General features: G+C 34.8%; 1 long non-coding RNA gene across 1 annotated transcript; it reads left to right on the forward strand.

Annotated features, from left to right (window-relative positions):
• The first annotated feature begins 13,576 nt into the window (after positions 1-13,576).
• LOC126373474 (uncharacterized) lies at positions 13,577-15,493 on the forward strand. The gene is made up of 3 exons (XR_007567316.1): positions 13,577-13,866; positions 14,278-14,504; positions 15,192-15,493. It is a non-coding gene; the product is annotated as an uncharacterized LOC126373474 (long non-coding RNA).
• Positions 15,494-15,873: the final 380 nt, after the last annotated feature.

Below are 15,873 nucleotides of genomic sequence, written 5' to 3' on the forward strand. Positions count from 1 at the left end.
TTATAAAAGTTTGGAAAGTAATCTTCTAACTTGGTATCAACTTAGAAGTTGTGTGTACAAATTAAAGTTTGTATTTGTATTGAGCGAAAAGTAAACGCCGAATTTTGAACGAATTAATATAATACGGTACATAGTTTAGGAGTATTTAAATTAAAAACAAATTGTAAGAGGTGCCCAAAGGTTCAAAGGGCCGTGAGGTCAAATAAACCTATCTCCAGAAGAAATACGTATTAATTACAAAATAAACGACTTTATTTCAATGAGTTTGACATTCAATGATAATGAAAATAATATGTTAACTACAAGTGATGAATGCTTCTGAATAAAATGATGTAGCTAACTTAAATAAGTTTTTTTCTAATATTCCCAAATTAATGCTAATGTCGAGATATTCCATTAACATCTAGGACCTCACAATGTTGCTGTTATGTGGTAATCTATTCAATCGGCAATAACGCACATTGCTCCCCACTACCTTCGGTTATACCTATCTACGTTATAATATAGTATTTCTGTACTTTTGTACAGGTACGGGTTAAGGGGCAAGGCGTTGAATTATACGAATCACAAGTCACTAGGAAAAGAAAGATATATATCTAGTATCAAAGTGCTAACGTCCTCTCCAGTCCAGTAGCTGAGCGTTGGGCTCACGATCCGGAGGTCCCAGACTCGAAACCTCAAGGACATTTACAAAAAAATGAGATCCCTTGTTTGATTAGGACAATGCGAGCTGATTACCCAATTGACCGAAAGCACCCAAATATCGGCTTATATATTAGAAAGGATGGAACCCCGCTGTTGTTTCTTGCGACATGTCTTGAAAGATAATGTTTATTATATTTGATGTTTTCAATCGCTTTCAGATCAGCATAGAAGCAATACATAATTATTAAATTACAACTAACAAAGTTTAAATCTGGAAGTAGATAAGGTTTAATTTTCATTTACCATATTAAATAGTCTTTTTTAACCCACAAATAAAGCCCAATATCCATTGCAGAAAAAGCAAATAAGAAGAAGAAAAATACCATTGACATCGATAGAATAATACATCATTTATAAGTAATAAAAATTAGGTGACCCTATTGTCCTCTATACAAAGTAAAAAGAAAAGAAAGATAGATAAAAGATCAGATATCGACCCCCTAAATCCTGACCCTTCGGTTATCTTCAGTCCTAATGTGATGAGTTGATGACCACAACATTATGCCCTTTCACATAAATAATGCATTTTTGCGGTATTAATTCCTCGTGATTTTCGTTTAGATGTTGATGTTGCTAAAGGTACTCGTAAGGTCAACGGTTCTTAGTCATTGTTTTAAAAATAGAAAAGCTTACCTTTGTTTTTGAGATAGGTATTTTAGGATGCGGGTCAGAATGGTTGGCACTGTTGCAGAAATGAACATTTAATATTAAAAAGGAATGTACCAACAATGTACCTGTATGTACCTTGTCAGTACACAGAGGGAAGTTTAATGTACTTCCACAAAACGGAAGCAGTTTATAATGATAAAGTCAGCAGCAAAAATAAAATAAATAAATACCACACACCACAACCTCAATCTACCAGAAGAAAGTAACCCCTAGCGCCATAAGAACAAGCTTTTCCTTTATAAATTCAATTTTCTTTCGTTAGAAATGCACAGAGTGTGTAGGTTGCTACGATCGCAACATTTAACACGTCTCCGACGAAAATTGAATGTCAATCACAGTAATTGACGTTTATAAAAGACACGACGTCATTTTATCCAAACGGTTTACTGGAGGGTTTAAAAAGCCACATCAAAGAAATTCACCTAAAAAAGCAAAATTGCTATGGGACATTTGTTTACATTACGCACTCACTTTTATATGCACAATGAATTGCTTCGATGCGGCCTTTTTAACCCCCCTGTCGTCGTAAAGACAACAGTCAAATATATGGAAAACATAAGAAGAGTAAGTACCTATTTATTATATTGAGAATTATCTAAGCACAGACGACTCTCATCAATTTATAATCTACTAGCCTACTTAGATAAAGTACTTTGCTTGCCTAATTTAATTTTAGTGAAATTCTACATCATGTCTCAGATGATAACTTGGATGATAAATGGGAATATAATAAAACAATTTAAGAATTTTTATTCGCATCTTTTTGTATTTATTTTAAATGCAATTTTCACTAACACATTTGGATATAGACAGTGATACGTCACACCACCTATCACGTTGGTCTCACGAAAAGTTCGTTTGAAGCGTTGGCACTTAGTTCATCATGCTATGGACGCAGAGGTACTAGTCCCTCAATTTATATACAGTGTTACATTAAAATGCACTATCTTATGCAACAAGCAAAAACATACAATCACACACCCTATTGTTTTTCAAGGTTCTATTTTCACCAAGTAACGCTCACTCCCACAAAATGACTCGCATGTTTAGAAGGAAATCCTTGCCAAAACCACTCTCCAATATTGGGTTTCGGCTTCAAACAAATAATGCAACTCCTACTATAATATCCCCTATAGTAAAAAACACATAACGATGTTAGGAATTTAATAAACAAAACAAAGTGAAATTCTCTCCCAACCCTAATGTCTACAACGACAACGAGTAATGTTCATATTTCAGTGAATAACTCTTTGGAGTCCGAGGAGAATTAGTTACATTTATTATTTTATTTTTTGATGTAAGTAAGTAAATAAACTCATGAAGTCTTTGATGAGACTGGAAGAAGCGAAAGGCGTGTGTAAGGAACTTGGATCGTCATACATAAGTGGAATTCAGTAGTCTCTGCCTACTCAGCGGGATATATCCGTGTACTTTTGTACGTGTATGTATGTAAGTAAATACAGGTTTGATCACATCTCACCTGATGGTAAAAAAGAGACGTAGCGGATCCCAGACAGAAACACTCCGTTGCGTTACTCCGTGTTTTATAATATTATATATTTGTTATTTGTTTTATATTTGTTACTGTGGTGTCCCTTTATAATAAACGTTTCTTTCTTTCTTTCTTTCTTTCTTTCTTTCTTTCTTTCTTTCTTTCTTTCTTTCTTTCTTTCTTTCTTTCTTTCTTTCTTTCTTTCTTTCTTTCTTTCTTTCTTTCTTTCTTTCTTTCTTTCTTTCTTTCTTTCTTTCTTTCTTTCTTTCTTTCTTTCTTTCTTTCTTTCTTTCTTTCTTTCTTTCTTTCTTTCTTTCTTTCTTTCTTTCTTTCTTTAAACAAAATATTGAGAAAACATAATTATTAAGTAAAAAAGAGGGTACGTAGTCTGCAACCACTACTGAAATTACGTCTAAATAAAATGAAGAGCTATAAAAAGGTAGGTTTATCACCTACATTATTCTTCTTATATTGTGTAGGTTGTGAGGTGAAGTACCAACCTCATCTACCCTGGTGTCAGGGTTAGTATTGAGCCGCCAAAGGCCCCTGACATGGCTCAACCTACCTACAATAGTTACGCAGTCAGATAAACCCTTCGCCTGAAATAAATGCTTTTTATTTTTATTTTATTTTATTATTGGTGCTAATTCCTGTAAATACCATCTAATTTTATTTTAGGTTATATCTGTCATTTTCTTATCCGCCGAAAAGGAAAGGGACGGGTAATCGACAAGCATAAAATTTATGGAACACACGTCAATTTTAAGCACAAATCTAAAACAACCGTCTAAAAATTCGCCCGGGTTATTCATTTATTTACTCATTCTTCCTAAAATTAAGAGCTGTCAATCATCCGTCCCTTTCCTTTTCGGCGGATAAGAAAATGACAGGTATAACTTAAAGTAAAATTAAGAGATGTCTGCAGGAATCGGGGCCAATATTTAACTATTTCAGCATATATCTAGCCTATCATGATGAGGTGATGTTTCTATCTGAATCTTTTCCTACATGAAAAGAAATTGAATAGGCGTAGGTTTGCATTTGACGACAACATATCAATACTACATCAATCCCCTAGTCCATTATACTATTACGATGACATTATTCACAATATTGGATACCGGCCCAATATAAAGTTGTTTAATATATTCAATATTCTTCGCATCGGATGTGCTCCGATTCTTGTCAGCGAAACGTAGATTGCAGGTAATATCTTTCTGGCTGCTGTGTGCTATTTTGCATTGACGGGAAAATAATTTGCATTCTCTTGTACTATTTGAGTTGAGAAATCTTACTCGTCTTTGTTTTTCCTGCAGAGTTTATGAGTGGACTATAATTGCAGTTCAGACAAAATGCAAGACGAGTATAATATAACTACCTAAGGAGGACCAGATATTGAGTAATATGGAGTACCAACCTCATCAACCTTGGTGTCAGGGTTTATAGAGCCGCCAAAGGCCCCTGACATGATTCATGTAACGACTACATACTAACATCAGTAAGTAGTAACCGGGACCAACGGCTTAACGTGCCTTCCGAAACACGGATAATCTTACTTTCGGACAATCAGGTGATTAGCCTGTAATGTCTTAACCAAACTAGGGATCACAAAGTGGTTTTTGTGACGTGTCCCCACCGGGATTAGAACCCGGAGCCGTTTTGCCGGTCTAGTAAATAACGCTCTGAGGCAAACCTCTACAATTCACATAAAAAAATGCAAATTGTCAATATTCAAAATTAAATTAAGTACATGAAGCTATTTGCAAACAATTTTGAATACCTATACCTATTTATATAAATGAAAGCTGCTGATGCGAATCTATTCAGCGAAAAACAGCAATTGTTTGAGTTCAGCAATCAAAAGGCGATTAACTGGAGGATTTGAAGAGCTGACTTGAGCATCGTCCATCAGGGAATGAATCGTACTAGACCAATTGCATACACTGCAGGGTTGCTGCAACTTTGTTCGTTAATCACTTCAAAAATAATCTTTAGAAAGATATCCAGATGTTAGGGAGATCCTAGCATCATCCCGTTTTTCACAGAATCCGCTTAACTAATCTGAAGATTTGACAAGTCCGGTTTTTTGAAACGACTGGCTGTCTGACTTTCCAACCCACGAAGGAGAATCTAGCCCAATACAGGTTAGGTCACATACCTCCGAAAATGCATAATATACATTACATATATCTATCTATATATCTTTAGAAAGATATATTCAAATCAAATCAAATACACTTTATTGCACAGATTAGATTAGATTAGATTCATTTATTTCACATTTAGTTATACAACACATTTTAGACACAATATAAAACGGTAACAACATAAATATGATCGTCGAAAATGATAATAAAAGAATGTCAACAAAGAAGATAATAAATTAAATCAAAATGTCAAAAGATAATAATAAATCAATTACAATGTCATGGCTAATAATAATTATAAATTAATTATGTATAAAATAAAATTACATTCAAGTAATTACAATAAAATACAATGTCAATTTTTAATAAAATCGTCCACAGAATATAGCTCCATATCCAACAAAAGGTTTTTTAGACGGTGACCGATGATACGTCACATACCTCATTTTTTATACTAGTGGGTAGTTGCTCATATAACGTCGGACCGATAACGCAGAACTTAATTTTAATAATCAAACATAACACATAATATTAATTGTATTATTATTCAATAAATTAGCTGGATTCGTTTACCCTTCGCGGGTTGGAAGGTCAAACAGGCAGTCGCTTCTGTAAAAAACAGGACCTGTCAAATTTTCATGTTAGGCAAGCGAACCCTACAAAAACGGGACAACGCTAAGGAGATGAGTATCAAGCTAGTTTATCTTATACTCGTACCTAATTAGTAAATGGTAGCAAATTTATTGTTTTAAACCATTACCTATACTTGAAAAGGCATTTTCAATTAAAAATTCTTACATAAGATAAGACCTCTATAAATGCACGAAAAAGTTATATGGAGGGAGTATGTAAGTGTCACATATCTACAGAAATTGAATTTGTAGAGAATATGATAATTATATCATCATCAATTTAAGAGCCACGCTCTTATCGGTGTAGTCATCTATTAAGTGCTATTATTGTTACAACAAAACAATTATGAGTAGAAAGTAGAAGAAAATGCGAATTATGATGTAATTTCTGCCGACGTCTAAAAGAAAAATGGTGGAAATAAATTAATATCACGAAAATCGTTTATTTTTCCTTCAGAAACAGTAGGCACAATACAATACAAATGCACAGAGTACAGAACCACATAGCGGAAGTATGTTTTCTACCTTCTTCAAGGGACTAAAAGCTGTGTCCAGAGCAAAAGATGTCCAATTATTTTTGATATGATGTAGTGTGTCTATGTTGACTCGTATTGTATTAAGTACCTAATTGACTTACTATTTACATGTCAGAATTTATCAGAAGCAATTAGGAATATAAAATTAGGAATATAAAAGTAACTTATAGTCAATGCGGGGAAAACCAGAATAAGGGACGATCGTACACCACCACAGAACTCTCTCGTAACTCTCTCTTTAAACGCACGTCTTCTTCTATCGTGTAGGTTGTGAGGGGGACTACCAACCTCATCAACCCTGGTTTCAGGGTTTAAACGCACTGAAATTCTGAGTGTACGGATTTCCCCCTATGTCCGGTTTTCCCCTATTTGAATGCAACCACCAACACACCAAACCACCTTCAACTAAAATTTGTTGTTGACAATTGCAACATAAAAATACCTTTTAAAAAAAAGGTTATAAAAAATATTAATTCTTTACTATTTTTAAATTAATTTCGTATTCATCGATCTTCTCCTATTGTCGAACGTGTTTATAACCTTTGTAAATATCTACTAAGTTTATAACCTTTGTAATTATATGCGAAGTGGCAAAACAATCAGCGTTTCTTTAGTACAGTCTGCGAGTGGTGAAATAATCAATCTACACACATTTAAACATTTGTGTAAAACGAAAGCTGTAAAGCTGCGGTCAAAAATGTACCTACTTATTACCAACGAGTAAGATTGATTATGCAAAATCTAAAGAAATATGTACGGGTCAGCAAATTTAACTGAAAAAGTTTAAGATTGACGCAACGACTCATTAAATCTGAGCGTCCAGCTCGTATCCCAAACTGTCAATATCACGATGACTATGGTAAAAAAATGTTTTCAACGTCTGCGTAATATATTTTTCAATGTTCGAAGGACTTTTCTCATTAAATCCTGCGAATGAATGTTGCGTGTGTATTACAGACGCAAAAAAATCTAATATGTATTTGATCAGCACAATGTTATAACCTACTAAAACATTTTATTATGTATTGTTAAACATTATTTATTTTTCATACGTAAGTACCTACAACAACAAAAAAATAACAAAATGATAATAATATATTGCTATCATGATATCTTCTTGTTAGAGACTCATTTTGTCCGGCCAAGTAGTTAATGCCTGCGGTAAATCTCACATAAAAAAAAAACAAGACCATTTTGAGTCCCTTTATACGTACTTCTCTAGTGGTCTTTTTTTTATTCATCATCATCACCAGCCCATTAACGTCCCCACTGCAGGGGCACGGGCCTTCCCTATGGATAGATAGGGAGATCGGGCCTAAACCATCACACGGGCCCAGTGCAGATTGGTGGTTATTAACGACTGCTAATGCAGCCGGGACCAACGGCTTAACGTGCCTTCCGAAGCACGGAGGAGCTCGAGATGAAATCTTATTTTTTTTTTTATGGTCACCCATCCTAATACCGGCCTTTGCGAAAGTTGCTTAACTTCAACAATCGCAGACCGACCGCGTTTACCGCTGCGCCACCGAGCTCCTTTTTTATTATTAAATCTTAATACTAAAAATACAATTTGTCAATGCCCTGCAAAACTGTTTAAACAGTTTGTCTGCAGGAAAGAGTCTCTACTAATAATATGAACTTATATCTAAGAGTCAATTAATAACATAAGTTAACTAGGAATAATAAGTTAGCTAGGACACGAGTCTTGAAGGTGTTGTTTAAGTAATTTTTTTATATTTACTTTTATTTGGTTATAGACGGATGTTCTCAGGCAAACTATTCAGTAAGTAGGGAAGTCTCTTTTTTAGAGTTCTATCGCCATAATAATTATTGACTCTAGGAACTGGCTGTTTATGTTATGTTACATACACACACATATATACACCTATACACACTTACACGCTTAAACTCACGCTTGTAATCCCTAATGGGTTGGGCAGAGGCACAAGTAATCAAAGAGAACTTGCAGCCACGGTGCCTTTTATTCTCTAAATAATGAATGAATTCATCTTCTCTTTGACTTTGGTATAAAAATCGGATGGAAAATAACGTTGTTAGATGAATACAAGTGCTGATAAGTGATACAAGTACTGACCTACTTACTATATTTATGTCTCTCCATATTTTATTATATACGTAGAAACGCGAGCCGATTATCACAACGTTTTGCGACTATTTTAATGATTTACGTACTTATTCTTATTGCTTTTCTTACGTATTTTACCGTATACAATGTTTTGAAACAACTAACTGTAGATACTGCCTACTACTTACTTAGTTCACCGTTTGTTTGGCATCTATCTGAATGACACATGACGATGCTAAGCAAAACACATTGATTAGATGCCTATTCATACATAGTGATTAATCAGATATTCAAAACATAATCGCGTTTTAGTACAATGAGCCAGCCCTAGCAAATTCAACTGTATTCGTTACGTAGTACAGTCGAACTAAAGAGACGGCCGTCGGCAGAAACCAATAACCAATATGACTAAATGAAAGACGACTTGAGACTAACAAAAGTGGAATTAGTCCTCAAACTTCGGCACATGCTGACATAGTAATCTACTAGCTTTCATCGCACAAGTTTGCCAATATACAAGTATTTTGATGTATACCAACCGCTATACTACGCTCTACAAATACACTGTATTATAAACTTTATATGGAATAGGAACGAAAGTAAACCGATCAGTAGTGATCGGGCCGTCAGTGCGTTGCATTTAGAATACTTAGTTTTATTCTTATTGTTTTTATGATTTTGGTTTGTTTTTCTTTTTGTTTTGGATATATAGTATATATTTTTTCTTGTCTGTGTACTTATTGATTTCCGTGTGGTTTCTGTCCTGTGTTAAATGTAATGTACTGTCTGTCTGTGTCTGTGGTGTCCCGAAGTAATAAATGTTTCTTTCTATCTTTCTTTCTTTCTTTAAACCCCTATGAAATTCGATTATATTAAGTATGTCCACTTATGATGTTGGACCATTGTTATGGACTGATCGCCAAGCACCATATGGTTCATCATATCTTAGGACCTCGTATCAAAGTAGCTGCTTAATGGCTAATGAATATGACTAATTGTGGCTTTGCCCACACCTTTTATTACGGTTGCGGTTGATTATAACGACGGGTTTTTGGTTGTTTCGGGCCGCCAGCGATTCGGACCGCGGAGCAAATCTACCTATCGAATAATCTATGTTTTTGAATGGATATTTTTGGGTGAATGTGAATCGCCAAAGAATTTATTTTTTTCGGACCGCAGTGGATTAGGATAATGAAGTATTGATTTAAATTTCATTTTATCCCGTGGTCCGAATCGATACCAAAAGATACCAGGGGCAATTTGGTATGCTCCCACCACAACGATACAAAACGACCCATACTAAAAAGAGCATTAGTCGATTCGGACCGCGGTCCAAAATTATCAAAAAGCCAAAACGGTATAGTAGGTATTCAATGCTCGTTGCATAAATACCAACGTTAGTTATGCATGCAGTGAGTATAAGTTTGAAAGTTTAAAACTTTTCTCAAGAATCTCCGCTGCATGAACAAGCAAATAAATAAACAGAGCATCGAATGATATCGACTCGTATTGAAGAAGATTTGTAAAGAAAACACTTGAAGAGAAATGAAATTAAATTAGTTTTCAATTGAGTGGGTTCTAGTTGGTTTATTTTTAATTTTATTTTGTTTCGGTATAATTTTAATTCTTTATTTTACGTTTTCCATTTCTATCCTTCATTCGTTCATTTCCTGGGCAGGTGCAATATTAATAGATACTTAAAGGTAAGTACTTTAATATTTTTCCAAATAGGCTACTTGACAATCTAAACAAGGCTTTTATTTCTACATTTAGCATTTTATAATTTATTTTTGACCCAGTCAAATACCTATTACGTACAGTCATGAGCAATATAATGTACCCACTTTAGGACTCTGTCGCACTAACATATTTGACATTTAGTGAGACTTACAGTTCAATTTGTCAAAAAAGTAAATGTGACATGGTACCAAAGTATGTACATTGACCGTACTAACATGTAGGTAACATGATGAGGTAAAACATTAGGATTCCTACCCAAATACTAGGTAGATATTCACCTTTTGGATAAAACTATTATCGTGGTAACTTCGTTTTTGTACTAGCAATAGTTGATAAATTTATAGCCGTATCGATACATTAGTCACAAGAATGTCGTATGTCGATAGTGATTCACAACTTTCTGAGATTGGTAGTCTGCGCAGTTATAGATTTATGTCAGTAGCGACCCTAGCAAAATATTTAGGTGGAGCGAGACCTCAGGCACCCCTTAGCCCCTTAAAATAAAAATAAAATGTTTACGGCCACCCGGTATGTAGCAATCTAATAATCCTATGAAGTTAGTTTGCGGCCAGGGTGAACTAGTCTTATTTATTTATTTATAAAGTACAACCACATCACATACATTAAAACATTTTACATTTCTAAGGTTACGGTATTGTGACTAATATATATGACAATTACGGCGTACATAATCTACGGCGTACAGTCTTGGTTGATTGTGGCGCCCGCATCGCCCTAGGAGGGCCGCCACTGTCAGTACACCTTGTGCCCTGTTATACTGTCTTGCTGTCAAAACCATGGCCATAATCCTCAATGGGACGGTGACCAGTGCCCAATGCTCAACCACTGGAACACAGAGGCCGTTAGTTAGTATGCTAAGCCTTCCTCTTCCGACTTTACCACTTTCATCCGCATCATAAGTCTGTTTCGTAGGTCTACTTTCGTTCATTGACTCTACATATAACCTTCAGGGAGTGGACGTAAGTTGTTGTCTGCTGTAACTTCTAAAGGACTGTGCCCATCCTAATGGGAATTACAAAGTTGTCTGAAAGACTGAAAGAAAACGAATTAAGAATGACAAAAGCATAAACCAATTTGTCAAATCACAAAGCCCCGAACAACAACGTTTCAAACTTAATTAAATAGAAAATCCTAATATTAATAAATATTGTAACCTTGTTTACTTTAATTTATTTGGAAACAGATGGCCACAAACAATATAGAGAATGGAACAACAGACGGTTTTGTATTAATATAAGCAACGAACAAAATTAATTAATTCAATAATCGTCTACGAAATTATACTTGAAATACAAAAATAATTTCGGAATTCTGTCAAGATACTTACTCGATAGGTATGCTTGACTTTTGAAAAAGTTTTTTTTTTGCCACAAATACAAGATGTTACACCGTACAGATACTGAGGGGGATGATTCAGCTCATGATTCTGAGTTAATATCAAGTCGATTTTCCGTCGTAAGATTCATGATTTTTTAAAATTATTGCAAAGGAAAATTCCACTTGATATTAACTCAGAATAATGAGCAGGGGGGTTAAAATGGCCACATCGAAGCAATTCATCTAAGAAAGCAATATTGCAATTTGACATTTGTTTTCATTGCCCACTTACTGTTATATGCGCAAATGTCAAATTGCAACATTGCTTTCTTAGATGAATTGCTTCGACGATGTGGCCATTTTAGCCCCCTTGTAGGTCGAGTGTTATGTAGTCTATTCATATTAAAGTAATTGTATCAATAGCCGCTTGTTGTCTTCAGTAATTATTGAGGTTAGTCCATGTACTTTGTTCTTTAGTCAATTGGGGTTCCGAGCAAAGTACAATTTTGAACGTAACGCAGACGTAAGATTGATACGACCCAGTATAGACGCTGTGACAGAATAAACTGCGCATAGAACGGTATCTCTTCGCCCCGCACCAACTCGTATCGGGCGCTGAATTAGATTGAGGCGATTCTCACACTGCTCCGCATGATGCAGCGTAGCGCATGGATGCGTGTTATTCCGTTGCTTGTAAGTATCTCCGTTTGTATAGAAAACACGCACAGTCTAACACACAGAAAATGCATCCGCATGAACGCGCATTCATGCGGCCCTCACTTACCTCACTTCCTCTGGGTCTTACTTAATAATCTAAATGGCTGTAAGCCGCGAAGGAGTAAGGGGCGCGTGATTTTTTTTGACGTGACTTATTCCCTTCGTAAACTTAATTCACCTGAGCTAATTAATTCACCTAGGTGCATTAAACAAACTTTTAGTAATCTTTAATCACCAGGGTGCATTAAATTTACTTTTGAAAAACTTTATTCACCTGGGTGCATAAATTTTTTTAAGTTTACTTTATTCACCGAAGTATTGAACCAGGTGAATTAAGTTTACGAAAAGGACTTATTGTAGATTTGCCGCAGTTGGCATTAACTACTTGGCCGGACAAAAAAGGGGCGCGTGCGAAGCGTCTGTCTCACTTGTAATTGGCGCACTTGGTAAGAATGAGAATTTTGTATGGAGTTTCCGGGGAGTGATGCAGGACACCCTTCAACCAATGTTAACTTACACAATTGACGAATTCCTCTCGAGTCGCCAAAATCGTCACTGAACAATATAATATAGGAACCATCAGTAATTATATTACCAACTATTAGTTATTTTATAATGAAAATTGTACATTAAAAAGTATGTAATTGCGACCACACGTATTAATTTCTTACAAAGTAACTCAGGATTAAAGCAGACAGTTGTTAGAAATAAAATTTATTAGCTAGGTTTTCTAAACATGTCAAAATACGAGACACAAGGTTTTTAACACAAATTACGAGACAAAAAGATAAAAAATAATATAAAATTACGAAATGATAGAGTTTAAACATGTTAACAATATTCGATTCCACTCAAACAAAATCGCAAACTTTTAATGGTGCATATTCTCTCAATCCTGTACTACAGATTTCAACTTTTAATAACCCCTTTTTCTATTTTTTTTTTCGTCTAAACCGGCGAGAATGCCTGAATGCCTACTTCGATGAGAGTGGAAAAGAGGTGTGCTAGTAAGTGAAATTCCGTGATCCCTGCCTACCCTAATTGGAAATAGCCTGATCCTATGTACGTATGTATTTTAATAACAACAAAAAATATTAGTTCCAACAAAATTTATTCAAACTAAACGAAAAACTATGAGATGAATAAAATTAAACGATAGAGCCATAAAATAATTTCTAATTAAAAGTAAATCTATGTTAACAAAAGAAAACTATCCATGCTAATAATAACATAAAAAATATATATTTCTACACAAATGCACACAAACTCAAGAACTGAAACTTGATAGCTTGAAGCACAGATCATATAATACTAACGTACAGATGCCTCACGTCATACAACGAAACCGTGCCGTTCTAACTCGGGCAATTCTTCGGGCTATTTTTAGTTCTAATAAATGACCACTAGATGCCGCTAAAACGCCCTTTTTTTAAGGGCGTTTTGTTAAAACGCCCTTTTTTTAGCGGCATCTAGTGGTCATTTATTGATGGGATCGAATGAATCGAGCGACATCTAGTGAAATTTCAGCTTACTGAGTGCAAGTTATTGCAAGCACAATATATTTACTTAGAGTTAGAGTAAAATTAAGATAATAGATGGCGCAAACGGATTTTTTTTTCTCAACGTTGACATGTTAGTATTATAATCTGTGACAATGATCTGTGACATTGTCAAGGTGACAGTTGTTAGTTGACAGATTATATCTGATGTTTGGTGGGCAAAGAAAGAATACAAGGTCTTTGTTTGGTGGGGTTTATTGATTACGTCTTCATTTTGTATTGGCAAAAATATATCTCCAACTCCTGTAAGTATCTAATTAGTTACTAAAACTGGAAGATAATTAAAAACATAGCTAAGGTCCTACCTAGAACGCAATCGTCCCTTATCATCCCGGGCGTGTCGTAAAACCGACAGAGGAGAACCTTTATGAAAGACAAGTCTTTTCTAGCATGATGAAACATTACATTGGACCACCGGTTAAGCACCTGAGGACTTTGTATAAAGTGCTTCCAAATTGGTCTCTGCTTACTCGTGGCTCTGCCCAGCCTAATCGGGATTACAGGCGTGAGTATAAGTATGTATGTAGTAGATACTTTTTTGTGTAGCTGTCACCTATCTATGGTACAAATCATAATATACTGTTTGTTGAAAAAAGTTAAATAAGTCTAGTTAGGCAGTGAGCGTGTTGTGAATTTAAGCCTGTAACTTATTTCAGATCTCTAAAGACGATGATAACCATTGTGAAGAATGACATGCAAAGGCTATTAGAACCACATATCAACAATTTTCTGACCATGACCAAGTGATGAATATGATACAAGTCTACCTCATGAAAGCCACACTACTTTTCAAAGAAAAATATTTTCTTTGGAGTTGTAGGTATTATAGTGAAAACTAAATCTTGACTTCTGTTCTGCATAAATAAGAATCGCACTATGCCAGGTATGTATGCTTAAATTATTATCCCATTAACCCATTTCTTTGAGCCCGAATATCTAAATGTTCAATAAAGTTGATAAATTTCAAACTCATCGGATTACATGCGTAATAGGCCATCCATGTGTCTAAATGTAAAAAATAGAGCCTACTATTACTACTCCATTCCACCAATCTACTCATTGGTATATGAGAGTATTAACTCACACTTACTCTCCTTCTCAGGGCGGACAGAGCAGTTTTGGCACACAAGGTGTACATACATTGCAATATACCTACTATTATTATATAGTCACTGTTACTCTAATATAAAATAGGTCATAATGGTAGACTTGTTTGCATCTCAAACGATGAACCCGGTTCAAACCCTGGTACCGGACTTGCATTAATTTATTTTAAACAGTTCACATCTAGCACAGTTGGCCCGACCATTATAGGTAGCGATACAGCCTATCGTTAGCCTAACAGAAAGCTCGTGAGGTGCGTGTGCTTAGTTCATCTTGTGATGAATGTTACTTTGACTACCTCAATGGGATGCAAGATCTTGCTTATGTTATGTTATTATATTATCTGTGATACATAGATAAACTAATGCCTATAATAACTAATGGGTGGTAGAATGTTTTGTTCTGAATATCATTGCCGATCAAAATTAATGTGCTCTTTTAATAACTATTATATTTTCATTTGTAGGTAACATAATGTAGCGAGTACCCTGGTTGAGTCAAGATAATATAAAATAAGTGGAAAGATAATGTGGCCCAAGTAGTAAAGGAAAGGATGTGCAAACAGCCGAATGTGAATCTGGCAATAATGTGCCTGTTTAAATGAGTTTTAGTTGAGTACCAAATAGTTACCTAGGTTTTCCTGGGAAAAACACTGATCCAGCTTTTCTGATTCAACTGAGTTTGTGTATGGTTTTGAATAAATAACTAAACAATAGAAATGAGTCTTTTTTATTTTACTATCCCCTTTCCATTACATAGATAGATATCATTTAAAGTAACTATAAATAACTAATTGTTCATTACAATTTATATAAAAGTAGTATTAGTATATTATAATTAAGATACCTACTTGATTATTAAAATTAACAAAAATGAAGTTGGATTCAAAAATATTTATTTTCAAAATTGGCTTACAAAGTTAGCGCTTTTTGAACATCAAAATTTTTTTAGATTTTTTTTGTAATGACTAGAATGAAATAAATATTCAATTAAACTACTTCTTTAATTCAAAAGATATTACATTTCGTTATTGTTAGATACAATACTAATTTGTTTTTTAATACTTTGCATTTTGGCGTGTCTTCAGTAATTGACAACCGTCTTCTCTTCGGCGTGTTGCACTGGTATGCTACTGCTGGCGGCTCCAC

Source organism: Pectinophora gossypiella, chromosome 2 (genome assembly GCF_024362695.1).
Source record: "Pectinophora gossypiella chromosome 2, ilPecGoss1.1, whole genome shotgun sequence".
Classification (NCBI taxonomy): domain Eukaryota; kingdom Metazoa; phylum Arthropoda; class Insecta; order Lepidoptera; family Gelechiidae; genus Pectinophora; species Pectinophora gossypiella.